The sequence below is a fragment of the Megalops cyprinoides genome, chromosome 22 (assembly GCF_013368585.1).
Source record: "Megalops cyprinoides isolate fMegCyp1 chromosome 22, fMegCyp1.pri, whole genome shotgun sequence".
In the NCBI taxonomy this organism is placed as follows: domain Eukaryota; kingdom Metazoa; phylum Chordata; class Actinopteri; order Elopiformes; family Megalopidae; genus Megalops; species Megalops cyprinoides.
The window spans coordinates 22,859,173-22,874,629 of NC_050604.1; the positions used below are offsets into that span (position 1 = coordinate 22,859,173).

General features: G+C 40.7%; 1 protein-coding gene across 1 annotated transcript in view; it reads right to left on the bottom strand.

The window, feature by feature from the left end:
• The window catches only part of galntl6 (polypeptide N-acetylgalactosaminyltransferase like 6), a 130,599-nt gene that overhangs the window by 110,673 nt on the left and 4,469 nt on the right, over nt 1–15,457 (bottom strand). The gene's annotated exons all lie outside the window — the stretch shown is intronic.

Genomic DNA, 15,457 nt, shown 5'->3' on the forward strand with positions numbered 1-15,457 from the left:
TAGATTGTGATGTTTGTTTGTTTATATAAACAATAAGGTTATGATCTTTTAGAGGTGGAATCATAAAGAAACAAACATCTTTACACACGGCAAAATATTCAGTATTAAATAAACTCTAATACTGAGGTGAGTCCAATGGAACCAAAAGTAACTCTACGAGAGTTCCTTTAAGACCGTTGTGCTTTGTAGAGTTTGTAACAGTTTGTCCTGTTATGGACAGAATGTGTTCTGTTGTTTCACAGGCAATGCAACACCCCATTCAAGGATAATTCAACACATGAACACTGATGAAGACTCAATGCAGAATTTCATGTGATAAAGGTAATGTCTGAATCCTAGTATCCTAATTATACAAACACTTCAGTGTGATGAACATTATTGTACATACATACATCCATACATTGCACTATCATCATGGCCTGTGTCTAGGAAAGAATGGTGATTGTGAATGTGCTTCCTTCTTTACATAAACACTTTCTGGGTTGAACTTGCATTTAAACAACCTCTACTTCAGTGGATAGGGAACACTTGTTTCTAATTCAAAATTGTCCTTACCCAGGTACATCGCAGGCAAACAATCCTAATTAGACTACTTTATAAAAAATCAATAATCTTGGAATTTATCTAACCCCATTAAATCATAATTATTCCAAAAGGACAAACACAGAGATCGGACACATTATGATTTTTTTTTTAATCATTTAGATTAATGATTACTGCTGTTTTCCATGCAATCATTTTTCTCATTAAGAAGTGTACCAGACGCCTGCATTCAGGGCAAGTAACAAAGCATGAAATATTAATGTGTCAAAAGAAATCAAAAACGAACTTCAGCAAATTAAATCTGCGCCAATCTGTCCCTACATCTTAAAGAGATGTGTCATCTAGGTCCTACCCTTCTCACCAAAACAGCCCCGCTGGCACTATGCCTTTAAAGACAGTGGGCTAAAACTAAAACTGCACTTCAGGAAGTGGAAGTGTGTATATAGCAGGGAACATCAAGGAACTCAGACCTGGAATTACTTAACAAAAGCTAAACACAGGGGAACATCTAAATGGACCAAAGATTCATCTGGCACAAGTCCAATGGCTTTTAGATTCAGTAACAACATACACTGTGCTCACAGTTAAGAACGCACAGCATGCGTCATGATATTGAGGTACACAATATTGACAACCACATCATCCACATTATTATTATGCTGGCAAACTTAAGTCCTTCAGGTAGAAGTGCATATTTTGAATGCTATGAGTGTTGGAAAAAAAAAAACCAAACAAAATTACACAGGTAATCAGTGGTGGTACCTACAATTACTTTGTGATGCATAAAAAATGTATACACAACAAGCTGGACAACAATTTAGATAGTCTGTTGATAGGAAAAGAACAGTAGAAGTGGCAGGTAAATAGCTGTTTACAACCTTACATAAGATCTAACTGGCAAGATTAGCATTACTTATCTTGCCAATTACCAGGGAAATTGGTTGACTTATTAGGCATGCCCACGACAGTTTCACAATAACAGCCTTCACATTATATTCGGGTCAAATTGAACGTAAAACATTTTCTGATGACATTAATTACAGCGGCACTCTCACTCTCACTTTTGTGTATGTTGCTGCCAGTGCTGTGTACCATTTAAAGTGCAATCAGTCATGAGTAATGTTTCTTTCTGTATAGAGCGCACTACTTTCTGTACAGAACATTACCGCTTTCATGGACTGCCTGGAAAGCAGCAATACTTTTACTGAGAGGAATACCCTCAGGAAATAAATACAATTAATAAAATTAATCAATTAATTCATTCATTTGATGATTCCAGAATTCAGTGTATACTGTAACAGATCTCAGATCACTCAGATTTTAAAATCTGAGGAGGAAACCGTGAGGAAAACCTGACCATTTTTAACTACAGTTCAATCAGGTCCTTCAGTCTGGTGTACTGCAATAGATATCAGTGGTAGCTCAATCTCTCATTCTGGCATAAAATTAACTGTCCCTATGGGTTTGACTCAGCAAAATTCACCATGTATTACACATTCCTTATGAAGAAATAAAAAGGATATCCTGGGGCTTTAGGTGATAATTCAGGGGGAAAAAAGTGTTTTAATGGCTGCAGAGGTTTAATGAGAATATTTAATTACTGTCTGGCTCAGATCCAGTTTCAAGAGTGAAAGCTAAACATATCACATAGTGCAGAGAACCTAACTCCATTGAACTTCCACAGTCACTGCAGAAAGGGTTTCCACCTGTGTGAATAACAGCCACTGTGTCATCACTCTGCACCTCCCTGCCAGTAGAGGGTGCTATACATAATCATATTCTGACCTGTTCCTGCTGTTCAGTGCAGGAATCATTAGGGTCTCACACTCTGCAGGGTTCATCACCCTTATTGTTTCAAGTGGGCTGTGTTAAAGATAGAGAAGAGTGTTTGTCTTCAGACAGAACACAGAGCAGGAAAGTTCCTCCAGTTCAACTCTAAACCCCTTTGAATACCACGCACCACCAACAGAATTAAAAAGGTGGCCTGTTTAATACTCGGCAGCTGCTTAAGAGGTGAGAGTGATACTGAGGGCACTTACTACTCCACTTGAGGCTGTGAGGTGATGTCAGCGCGTGGTGGGAGGGGCTTACAGCGTTTATCACTCTGCCTTTGGGTTCTTCTCTATTTAGAAGAGACAGTTTTTTAAAGTAAACAAGCCGACGCCCAGGGGAGTCCAGATGTCTGGAAGCATTAGGAATAACAGCAGATCCGACGACACGGAGTATCACACGCTACAAGCCTCAGCTGCCATAGAAACAGACACAGACTTGTGGGTCTGGGTCATTTATACGGGGGAAGTAAAGAGAACATTCCTGATTCATTCACATTAGCTCTCGCTCTCTTCATTTTTGCATGTGGGGCACTGTGGGGTGGCTTGTAGGACCCTGTCCTGCTCAGATGGGCTTTAGGGTTAGGTTAGTGCTAGGTACAGAATGGTCAATAGGGTTAGGTTAGTTTTAGGCACAGAGTGGTCACTGGGGTTAGGTTAGTGTTAGTTACAGAGTAGTCATTAGGGTTAGGTAAGGGGTAGACACGGAGTGGTCACTAGGGTTAGGTTAGGATTAGGCACAGGGTGGTCATTAGGGTTAATTTAGAGCTAGCCTAAGATGCAGTTAAGAGTTTTATTCAGCTAATGTATTGGAGCATGGGACTCTCACATTAGGAACCACAAAGGTACATTTCACAGTATGTGAATGCACTGAAGTAGTAATGGTTTCTCAAGATAATCTTATAAAAATATATAATACTATAACAATAGATATATTGTGTTCCTAACTGAGATGTGTAATGACAATGGTGTACAAGTCCTATCTTACACTATCACCATCTCAATGTACTGTTGAACGTGATGCATAAGCAAAAGTTGAAAAAGTCTTTTTTTCATCCAGTGTAGTCGACATGGACCAAGACAACTCACACTGTGCCTGTATTCATAAGGCCAAAATGCCTGTTCAAATTGCCTCTTCAAGCCATCCATTTGTTTAGCGTCAGATAGCAGGTGCGAAGATATGAAAATGTCATCGCCAAACAGCAATTACATTCCTAATCCTTGCACGGTGCAGATAAATACCAGCATGGTCTAAATGAATATACAGCTGTAGGGAGGCCGTGCCTATAAGAGCACTATGTAAACATTGGCATGAAAGGTGATTCGTCACCCCACCGGATGCAGCCACCTGATTGGTTGAGCTTCCTCTGCTGTCTCATTAATATGCATCCCTTCATCCACAGCATGGTACACAGCTGAAATCATCGCCGAGCCCCTGTGCACACAAGCGAGCTACATTACAAGCAGAACCACTCGAAGGGCAACATCAGAGCAGGCAGAGGAACAACGTCCAAACTCATTCATATTTAAACACACTGGGCAATTTTACTGTCTTTCCCCAAACTTTTTTTTTTTTTTATCATTCTGCAAACTTTTGGTGTATGAGGCAGTGAGAGAACCCTGCTGAAACAGCTTATCTGACTGCCGCTGTGTGAGCCAGGCTGGATTGGAAGTGGTCGACTGGGTGGTCCGGGAAACACTGGCCGGTGAGCTGCCAATCACAGCAAACATGGCCACCTGCTGGCAGGAGGTCTGCTGCTATTCATCTACCTTTTCATATGAGACTGCACTCTTTCAGAAGACGCAGGTGGAAAAAAGCATCCCAGAATCCTTTGCCAAATATTGCCACAAAGACACCCTGAGTGTTACAAAAGCATAGGAAATGATAGGGCTTCCTACCTTCTCACATTGACGTCGATGCAATATTTGTACTTAATATTTTGGCCATCGGACAGAATATCAAAGTTCATTTTTTGTGCAATGAAGATCATGATTACCGTATTACTGTATGCATGAGGCTTGCAGGACTGATCACTAGTGATGTCTGAAGAAAATTCGACTCTCCACAGTACACTACACTATTGCAAATATTAATATCAAAAATAACTTTCATACAGTAACATTCAATGTAAAAAGCTGGATGTGCAAGTTATATTGCTGTGTGTGGTTAGGGGGTATTCAATAGGAGCACAGGGCAATGGCCCACACAGGGGGGGTGCTCTGGCCTCTTACGGCTGGTTTTGACCGACTTTACAAAAATCGATTGACAGGACAATGCACACGAAGAGGGCCATGACAGCAGAGCACTCAGACACCCCACATGGGAGCAAAACACTGTATTGATTTATGTCACCAGGAGAACTGGCCTCAGTGTAAAATTGGTAGTTGAGTACTGAAAGGAGCCTAGGAGTGATAAGCTGAGCCAAGCAGTGAGAAGAATTACTGGATGGTTACTTTGGTAATCAGTAGATACAGCAGGATATTCATGATGAATGGCCTCTCCCTTTATAAACATTTTTCTGGATTGAGTAAACTGGTGTGTCATAATAAATGAGTAACAGTCAGCTGTCACATAATGGGACAATTACAGGCAAGTTACTGTCTATCCAAGACTTAGCTCAGAGGCAGTTTAGGAAACAGGATTTGAAAAAGTCAAGTTTGTCATTATAAACGGTGTTCTAATAGCAAGGCTCCTCTTGCTGTGACAACCTTTAAACCTCAAAGTGATTCACAGGGTTACAAGGCAATTACAGGTTCTTGGTTAAACCTGACCATTAGTATGGAGGCGGTCGGTCTATGCAAGAGGGCATGGCAGAGGCATGGGGTCAACTAACCCAAACATGCCTTTGCATTCAATTCAGCCTTTACCGTTAATGATGAGGAATAAAAGTTAATAATGTTCAATCAATCCTCACCTGCAAGACAATCAGCAATGTCAAGAGCAGGGATGGAAAAATTCGGGAAGCTCTACGGCACAAAGGAGACAGACATGAGAAAGAGGCAAAGAGAGAGAGCGAGAAAGAGAGTGTGAGAGCGAGAGAGAGAGAGAGAAAGAAAGAGAGTTAGAGCTAAGAGAGACAGACAGTAAGAATGGTAAAGACAGGGAGAGGAAGTGATTGAACAGGCAGTGCTGAAATTCAGACAGATTTAGTTTGTGTTAGACAGCCTTGCTCTGAGGTGCTATACCCTGGCGGTAAACCCAAAGTGAAGACATTCTCACTTTCTCCCCAGCCCTCCACCTGATCCATCTACACCTGGTTTCCTTGGAGAATCCTAAAAAAACCCTCTCCAACCTCCACCTGACGAGCAAAACAGATAAACTTGGCAGACACAGCCAGCCGGGCCGAACCATTAATCTTAATAGTGCGCTGTAATTAGGACCGAGCCGTATGAACAGATCCAACGCAATAAATAACTCCAAACCAGAGGGCGATGGCTTAAAGATTAAAGGAGCTCGTCTTTTAATGGCCTATATAGTCGGTGCAAAGAGGCATGTGTCAACAGGGACGCTGATTCATGGCTTTAATCTGCATTTTCAATTAAGGAGGGAACCGCCAAAGCGATGCCGCGTGTCTCTCACACGTTTATTACAACTGTAACGGATTACAATATTAATAAACATTTCAGCTTTTGGTCGATGTGAATACCAGAGACCAGATGTCTGCAAAACTGCAAAATCAGGAAACTTCATGTTTTTCTAGTTGCGGTATGGACAGTGGATGGTGGGCATGGCCGGCAACAGGTGGGGGCGTGGCCAACAGGGGGTGGACATGATCTGTGGACAGTGAAGAAGGCATGTGGGGTGTAGGGGTGATGTGTGAACAGTGGGGATGGTTTGTGATCTTTCTCTAAAGACAGCGGTAAGTCAACGCATTTTCACATCTGGGAAGAGAGCCAACAGCTCCTCCACTGGGAACAGAGTATCTGCCTGTTAAAATCAGCATGGAAAAGTGCGTAACTTGAGTCCTTAAAGTAAGTGCTGCAACTCATATACACCTCCCCGCATTCACAAGCAAAAACATGCACACAAAGACATGTGTAAACAAGCACACACATGCTAACACACACACATGTGCACATGACACACACAGAATGCTGAGCTGTGGGTAGAATTCTCAGTTGTGGTGCTGTGGGTTTTTCCCCTCCACATGTCAGTGGTAACTGTCAGTAGTAAATTAATTAGCCATTAGATCAAACCACTTCAGAGTGTCTGTCTGCTACTTTCTACAGATGGCTTTTTCACCAATTAGCTCTCCCTTCACTTGCCTGGACAAACAACCTTTGCCTTATTGAAAAGCGAAATCTGAGAATTTTGTTTCATCTCATTCTTTCATTCAACAAAAAAAAAACACTGTAAGTCTAATTATTAAAGCAAGAATCAGAATTACACTGGACAGATAAATCCTCAAGATGAAAGGACCACATTTTGAGACGGGTCAAACTTTTGTGACAGACACTCCATTGATTTTCTCAGGTTATTCAATCAACAACTGAACGCTGCGAGTGTCAAAGTTCTCCAAAAAACAGGCAAAAACAGTTCATCCTTTGAACTTAAAAGTAGATGGATTTCACTGGTCTGTCTCCTCTTTTTTTAGACAGCTTTGTTTCCAACACAAAGATGACAGCCAGTCGTAACGATCTACTGACAACCCAGCAAAACACAATGTGCTCCTATCACTCTGGGATCATACTGTTCCGTGCTGTTCTTAGTAAATGAGAAAGCCGTACTGAAATAGCTCACAGCAAGCTAATTGGCTTCAAGGACCTTTCTAACCACATCCGTAAACCGGATACTTACATCAGCATGTCAATTAAAGGAAGCCGAAAGTCTGCAACCTATTAAACAGTCAAACTAATGAAAACTGAAGTGAAGACTTATACCCTTATGTGTCTTAAATAAAAAGAGTTTAAAAGGATACTAATGAGAGTCAGGAGTGTTGCTCAGCAATGACAGTGGTATGCTAAGAATGTGCCAACCAAGCCTGGACAAAATGACAGAAGCATTCTGCCAACAACCTACATAAGCTATTGACATTATTCATATCCATAAAGAGTATCCATAACCCATGACCATAGTAAATATTAATAGTAACAACAGAGATGAAGGACATTGCTGGTAACGCACTGACATTGTTGTCATATCAACTGGCATTTAACTTATTTTTCCTGGGCAAGCATCATGTATTTTCATATATATATTTAATATTTGAAAAATACCCTTTCCTACAATTGTTTCTTCACAAAAGCCAATCTCTGAGGCTGTCTGTAAATACTGACAAATTTCTACAATATAACCCATACAATTAAAAAAAATGTTCATTCAAAGTGACCTTTCTTTCTGGAGACCTTCAGAGCCAGCTAAACTCAGCTGAATCGATCCAGTTATGAGAAACAAAAGGAAATGTAATTACTCATGCTCAGATTTTGCAGATGTCATTGTGTCAGTTAATTGCTAGTTTGATTTCTTCAAAGTCAATCAATACAGGCAAGTGCATCTTGTCCTACAATATGTCACTACACTGATGGTGAATAACATGTAGTTTTACCAAGGGCTAGTACACTTAGCGAGAAAACATGCACCATAGTCCTATTAAGGGTTAATACACTTGAAATCCAAAAAACATCACTCCAGGTTCTACTACAGCTTAATACAGCCTTGGTGAATAATATCTCTTCCTATGATAGGACAGTACACTCATAGTGAATAATTAACAACCTTTCAGATACAAGATGTTGTGTTTGTGCCACCCTCAGATACATGTGAATGCATGTTCTTTTTATTGCTGATGGTGGAGGATTTCACTGAACTTTCAGTATTAAAGAGAGCATCAAACTGAACAATGATATTGGAATGACTGTACAAGTGCTGAACTGTGACCTTTCATCATTTTTCCAGTGACTTGTACGAGCTGACTGGCTGTCTAATTTCCTCCTCTTGATACTCTCCCCAGTGAAGAGTATCACCTTGCACAGTCGATTTTTACTGCCATAATTCAGCACAGGAACCACAGGGGAAGCCCATAAAATATAAGAGGCTCTCCTCACCTCGTGTAAGAACCGTTGAAAGGAGGAGTTATGGCCGCCGTTACAGAAAGTCATGACGCGTCCAATTCTCAACATGGATGGACAAAATGAGAGAAGCATACAGGGAAACATTGATTGATGAACAGAAAGCACCAACTCTTGCATTTACCGGAGACACATTCGAAATTCATCATCCAGAAAGCGCCCCAATATCACCCATTTAAACCACTGCAATGCCATGACTGACAAAACATTATTTAGAGGCTTGGTGGGTCATAACCAATGACTCAGGAAAAAAAGACATCTATAATAATTTATTTGAGCATTACCATGTGGAGACTGTGGAACAGAATGTACTGAACAACCCTTTATAACACCTCTGACGCAATTTTACGTGTTAGTGACTGAACATGAACATTTTGGGCTTTTAGTTTTTCTTTAAATTGCTGGTCCTCGTCAGTCTCATATTCGCTTTGTATGAATGTGATGAAGGCTATAAAAGGATCAGCACAGACTTTACTTTTCATGAATCCCTCAGTATTCCTGATGATATAAAATAGTATAAACAATACAATAAACCTATCTCCTTCCAAAATGTCATTTATTTCCTGAAGTGATTTTGTTCAGGAGTGAAAAACTGCAGTGAGTGCTCTTGGACTAAACTGCAACTGCGGTATTAGGATCACAGTATTAAGTATTAAGGATTTTTTCACAAGTAGCAATAACTAACTTTGACAATTGACAGTCAAGGGCTTTATTTCTTTCCAAGAGGCAGATATTTTGAGGAAATCTGTAGACAATGCACATTTTCAGGTGTGGCAGACAAGATAGAAATACGCTAAGCTCACCATTTACCCCATCAATCTGAAAACAGACCCCCACGACCTTTCATACTGTACGTGAACCTTGTGAATCCAAAAGCCCAGTGATGGCAAGGCAAAACAAAATGATACAAAAGCAAGACAACGGCATCCAAGCTGCTCAAAAAAAAAAAAAAAAAAAGGATTACGGCCATGCAGCTCCAGAGCCAATCTCATTTGATCTTGGAAGGCGTGCAAGGTTGGGCTTCATCAGCGCTTGGAGGGGGAGGCTGGGGGGAAAAAAAAAATGTTTCTTTTTTTTCTGTTTAATGGCAGGAGTGTGGTGTAGAGATTAGAGAATTGAGCTTATAACAGGCAGGTTGCAGGGCGAAAATCCCCCGGAGGGGCCGCTGCTGTTGTACCGTTGAGAAAGGTAATTAACCTGAATTGCTTCCGTAAATATACTGCCGTATAAATAGGGAGCATGAAAAACACAAGATGTGCAGGATGCCCTGGATAAGGGCAAATCTGCGACTACTACCAGCCAAGAATCAGAGATCTGCATTTGGGGGGCTCTGAAATAACAAGGGTAGGGGTTTAGTTGCACATACGTTAACTGCTTCGAATGCACAACGCCACCTTATTCCCATGTATAAGAAAATCGTGTCTCGGTGCGTAGCCCTTTTATGGCTTGTGACAACTACTACAAGGCTAATCTGGAAAAATGCCCTTTTCTCTTCCCCTGGTCCCCATGACAATAGATTCTTTGCGCTCTTTGTGCCTTTTTTATTCTCAGGCGGTAGTTCTGTTCAAATCATTTGGTGCATCCTTCACTGATTCCCACATTGTCTACCTCAGATATAGATAACAATAACGGAGCTTTTCAGCATGACACACAAGCTTATTGCAATAGCTGCATCTGCCTACTCCTTGCCATTTCTCGGCAAATTGAAAGAAACATTTACTTTCGCTCATTCAGATATCATTACATCGTCTGTCTCTTTATGGGATCAGACTGAATGAGACTGAAAAAATCAAAGGGAGAATGGCGCATAACTAAGAATGTGATAAACACAGCGGGGGACAACAGCCTGCCAACGAAATATAAACAGAAACACCTGCTACTGAATGACCTCATCACTGAGGTGACACATTCAGGAGTGGGAGTCTTCCACCACCTCTCTCACCGTACACAGGTTCCTAAGCATTCCAAAACTGATCCCAGATCATCGATGAATCATTTTTAACGACTGAATGTGGGATTGTTTTGCCTGCATATTTGCTCACACCTCAGGCTGACCGCTTCCCTGAGATAAAATCAGGCAGGAAGCACTAATCCGAGTCCTGACATTTCGGCCCTGCCCATGTGATTTGTGAGGCTCCCCTGGAGGTTTCTGCCCCTTCTGCTCTGATCAGCTTTGACTACCCGTCAGGAAAGAGAGTCTGAAGGAGAGGTGATCAGATTTGTGTTTTGCTGAAGGAGAGGGGACCGCCCTGTGTATTTCCCAGCGCAGACCGAACACACTATTAAAGAGCTGTTAACCTGCTCATATTTCACAGCTCCAATAAACAGATCCATCTGTCAGAGGCAGCCTCACATAACCCTACCTCTCTGTTTCTGTCCCCACACATTGGCTTTCTGATGCCAAACGGGTTCCTTTCATGTGCCGGTCCCAAACTCCTAACCCAGAGGCACAGCGGAGCAGCCAGCCAGTGACTCACCCAGGATAGCCCTGTGCTGCCGTCACCATCTGCATATGTAACTGTGTTTCTACTAACTGCTTTGGAGTCTGTCCAGAAATGGCATGGTTAAAAGATAGTTGTCTATTTACAGTCTGTTTAGGCTTAGGATCAGGTTTGGTTACATGTTCTGCAACAAAAAATTAAACAAAATTGAATTTTTTTATACCTTGCGTATCAGAAGTCTTTTTTATTTCTCTACATAATGAACATAAAATAATAATTTTTCAGACTTCATAATTCCAGAACATCAAACAAAACGATGAGATTATCAATTATCCGCTTATAAGATATATATAAAAAAAAAAACAGTTTTGCTCACAATCCTGCAATGAATCACCATTAAGACATTGAATCTGTGAATGTGGCCACCCAGAAATCCCTTAGCAAGCCTGGGCGAGATTCAATTTAAGTAAACAAAATTTGGTTCCCGGCAGGTGCATGGGTAGCAGAGAAAAAAAAACCTCACATATAGAATGTACTGTTATGCTCCAGACAGTTTCTGTTTTACACAGACCATTTGATGGGAAACATTGCTTTTTGACTGTAATAGCTTTCTGATGATGACCGTGAAACATTGACCAAAGAATGTTTTACAGAAATCAGATATACCTTCAAGTACAACGGTAAGAAATGCCAGTAACCCCAAGGTCAATTCTTGTATGCTTTGACTTCAAAGTAAAGATTTTCAAAGTGTCATTTTTTTTGGTAACTTACAGTTACGAGTTTGACGGTCACTGAAATGAATGAAATGTGAAAAACGTGTAATTTCGGCACAAAGGGAATTTTCTTCAGATGTCTTAAATTCTTAAATCTATTCTTGACTTTCACTTTTTGCACCACAGCTGACATGAAAAGCATGTAATTCCTGTTTCAGTTGGGCAAGAGGTCCATATAAACGAGTGGGTGGACCGACTGTCTTTGGAGGCTGTGTGTTAACGGCTGAATGGTTATAGAGCCATTATGGAGTAACTAAACAGTAAATGAGGACCGGGATACCCTTCAACTTTTTTGCTGCTGACCATACTGAGCAATGCCCGGGTCATCCTTTGTCACCCCTGTTGGGAAGGACCATAGCCTGAATGTAGTCACCAAAACTGCGCAGGCTGATTCGGACAGATTGATCTGCGCAGGCTGATTTGGACAGATTGATCCGGGCAGGCTGATTCGGACAGATTGATCTGCGCAGGCTGATTCGGACAGATTGATCCGGGCAGGCTGATTCGGACAGATTGATCTGCGCAGGTTGATTTGGACAGATTGATCTGCGCAGGCTGATTCGGACAGATTGATCTGCGCAGGCTGATTTGGACAGATTGATCTGCGCAGGTTGATTCGGACAGATTGATCTGCGCAGGCTGATTTGGGCACACTACGATCCAGTGCTGTTCACCACTTACTGCTGTAATGCAAGAAAGCCAGCGAATAGACATAATCAATGCGTCACTTGCTCATGACACATCTGTATGCCAATGTGAGCCACTGGATAATCCTGCATATTCTCAATGATTCTGGGCACAACCAATCAAACAGCATACTTCAAAAATTTTTTCAGATGACAAGATGGCCCAAGATTAAAAAGAAAAAAAGAAAGAGGCGGGGGAAAAAAATAGCCAGAGAGCTACGGTCACCAAGCGATTACGTGGAACGTGCATTTCGTAACGTCTTTTAGAATATCCTACGTGAAACCACTTTGAAAACCCACTTCACCTTCTGACGAAAGAAGTTACATTTTTAGAACAACCTCCAACTCTGCCAAAACCTACCTCAGATAACACAAAATCACTGCACTTTCTGTTGGTCTCAACTTTAATCCACCTCTAAGCACTGGGATGACCTTGGTTTCAATTCTCTTGCTTAGTGACTCATGGCCAATGATGAAACTTCCACATCCTCAGATATTGCTTCCCACTGCTGTGCGGCAACATGGTGGCTCAATGGTATTCTTGCACAGCTGGCTACCTCTTGAGTCAAGGGGTTTGTGACATCAGAAGGGGTTTGTGACATCAGAGGTGCTTGATGTTTGAGCGCTGGACTGCTTCCCTCTTCCGCTGTCAGAGAGGAAACTTGCTTTGAGACTTGGCTGGGAAAAGTCTTGGAGGATGTTGAATAGCTTACTGACGTTATCACTGGTAAAAAAAAAAAAAAAAAAAAAAGGCTGCAGTATTTTTTCCTGTCCATTGGCGCAATGTTTTCATCAAAGCTGAAGTACTCCAGACACAAAGTGTACCAGCTATAGCTAGGGTAACGGCAGTTCTGTTTATTTCCAAAACTGGATAGCCGCAAAACAAGAAGTGTCATTTTTAAAGGAGCGTGAACATTTTAGGAATGCAAATTCAATGCTCATTTACAATGGGTAACAAAACTATGGTTCACATGGCTGGTCATATGGATGTTGGGTCAGACACTGTTCCTTCATTCTACATACCGTTCCTTCTTTCAAATTTTCAGACACTCATGTCACCACGCCAACTTGGTGAGAAACTAAGTAAACATAAAAAGTACAACCAAACAAAACTGGAAACAGCCAGTCTGAGAGTTTGAGTGAATGCGGGCCCAATCCTTAATGCCATTGACATTTTAGTGGAGGGTTGTATATGTCCATGACACCTGTTGGAAGATTTCTGAGTAGTGCACTCAGATTTTTATATTGCTGTCAGCATGGAACCTGCTGCTCTCTGTAATAGCCGGATGCAGTAAGTGGCTTTGCTCAGTATGCCAGCTGAAGGGTATTCACTACAGTTCAAACATAACAGAACAAATGTGGAACCGAAATGATAAGGAAGCAATAAATGGTCTTAGAAAACAGTCATTTTCCTCAAGCAGGTGTGGGGTACGACAATACTTCAGATGTGAGACAAAAAGCTCAACAAAGTATTTCGCAAAAACAAAATGAAAAAGGCAGAAACAGATGAATCCAGTTAAAATCACATTCTACCAGGAAAGCTGTTTATTGTCACATTCATAGTAGCCGAGTACAGCTTATATGCTCTTTACATATACAGTGTTAAAATAACCAATACATATATTGCCATAGAAAACAGCCAGTTAGTACAGTGTGAAGGGATTTTAAGAGCTAAACTAAATGGTTTGCATGTCTGGCATAACTAGACCAAAAATGTATCCATGGCCACTCAATTCAAAGGAGTCTACAGTGCCCACCTTTTATTCTGAGACTGCCCCATTTAACTCAGAGAGCTTCAGCCTCCTTAGTTCTACAACCACGAGAAGTTTAGTTGAGTGATGAAAGTGCATTTACATGCAAAACCATGTTTCAAATGTCCTTGATTCATTCTGTGGCTTTAAAAAGCTATAAAAAGGGGCTACTTCTTGGCTTTGTTTGTTTCACCTTCTTCCTTTTTCATTTATAAACATTACAGCTTATAACATTATTTTATGGCTATCTTTGCAATGAACTGTATATGCCATTTCTTTTATTTGATCCCGTAGCTTGCTATACCAAGAAAAAAAATCACGTTATTCTGAACAATTCTATGATATGATATGCTATGATATGCTTTTAAAGTACTTGAAATCACTACACACTGATGTACACCTGAGATTAGTTTGAAAAGTTATGTCTGAAAAAAGCTTCTGACAATTACTGAAGTGATTGGTGGATACTTTAGCTCTGTGCTAAACTAATATCCTTTAATTTATTCATGATAATAGTTCTCTTTGAGAATATTCTCATACATATTCATGAGAGCCATACACATGCTGGTAGTGGAGATGTTAATGTTTCCTTCCCAGACGATTATGCCATTAGATGTAGGATATATGTCCTTTCCCCACTACCCTCTGCCGAAGGGCTACATGTACAATAAAAGTTTGATCAGCTTATAACATTTTGATTAACAGTCTCGAAAAAAGGCATAAATTAGCTGAGGTATTGTGCTAATTTAAAAGAAATAATCATCTGAACACAGCTTTCATTAGGGAGGCTATGAGAGCTCCAGAAAGGGCAGGTCGTAACTCTGGTTAATGTACAGCTTGTTATTTAACAGATAGACGATTGTGGGTTTTAAGAGGGCATGCCCAATTAAACATTATAAACACTATGAACTGAATTTGAAAATTACATGATCTATTTTCTTAGCTATTTGTCAAGGCAACTGAGATTGTTCCCATTGTCATATTTTACACATTATCTATTTATACAGCCAGTTATACACTCATGCAATTCAGGTTAAGTGTTCCACACGAGATTCAAATCTCCAACTTAAAAAAAGACTAAAACCAACCATTACACCACACTGCCACCTACAATTTAATGAGACAACCTTCACTGAAAATGCCAGCAGTTCTAGATCTGTCATGTACTCAGGTGGGCCAAGGTCATGCTCAGACATACCTGATGTACATGACAAGAGACTAGAGTTTGCCATACTGAGGAGATGCTGATCTCTACATAACAGAAGCATGGGTTTATATGTATTAAAATAGAACTTATGCATATATAACATATTTTTATGTAAGTCTCTCTGGATAAGAGCGTCTGCTAAATACCAATAATGTAAT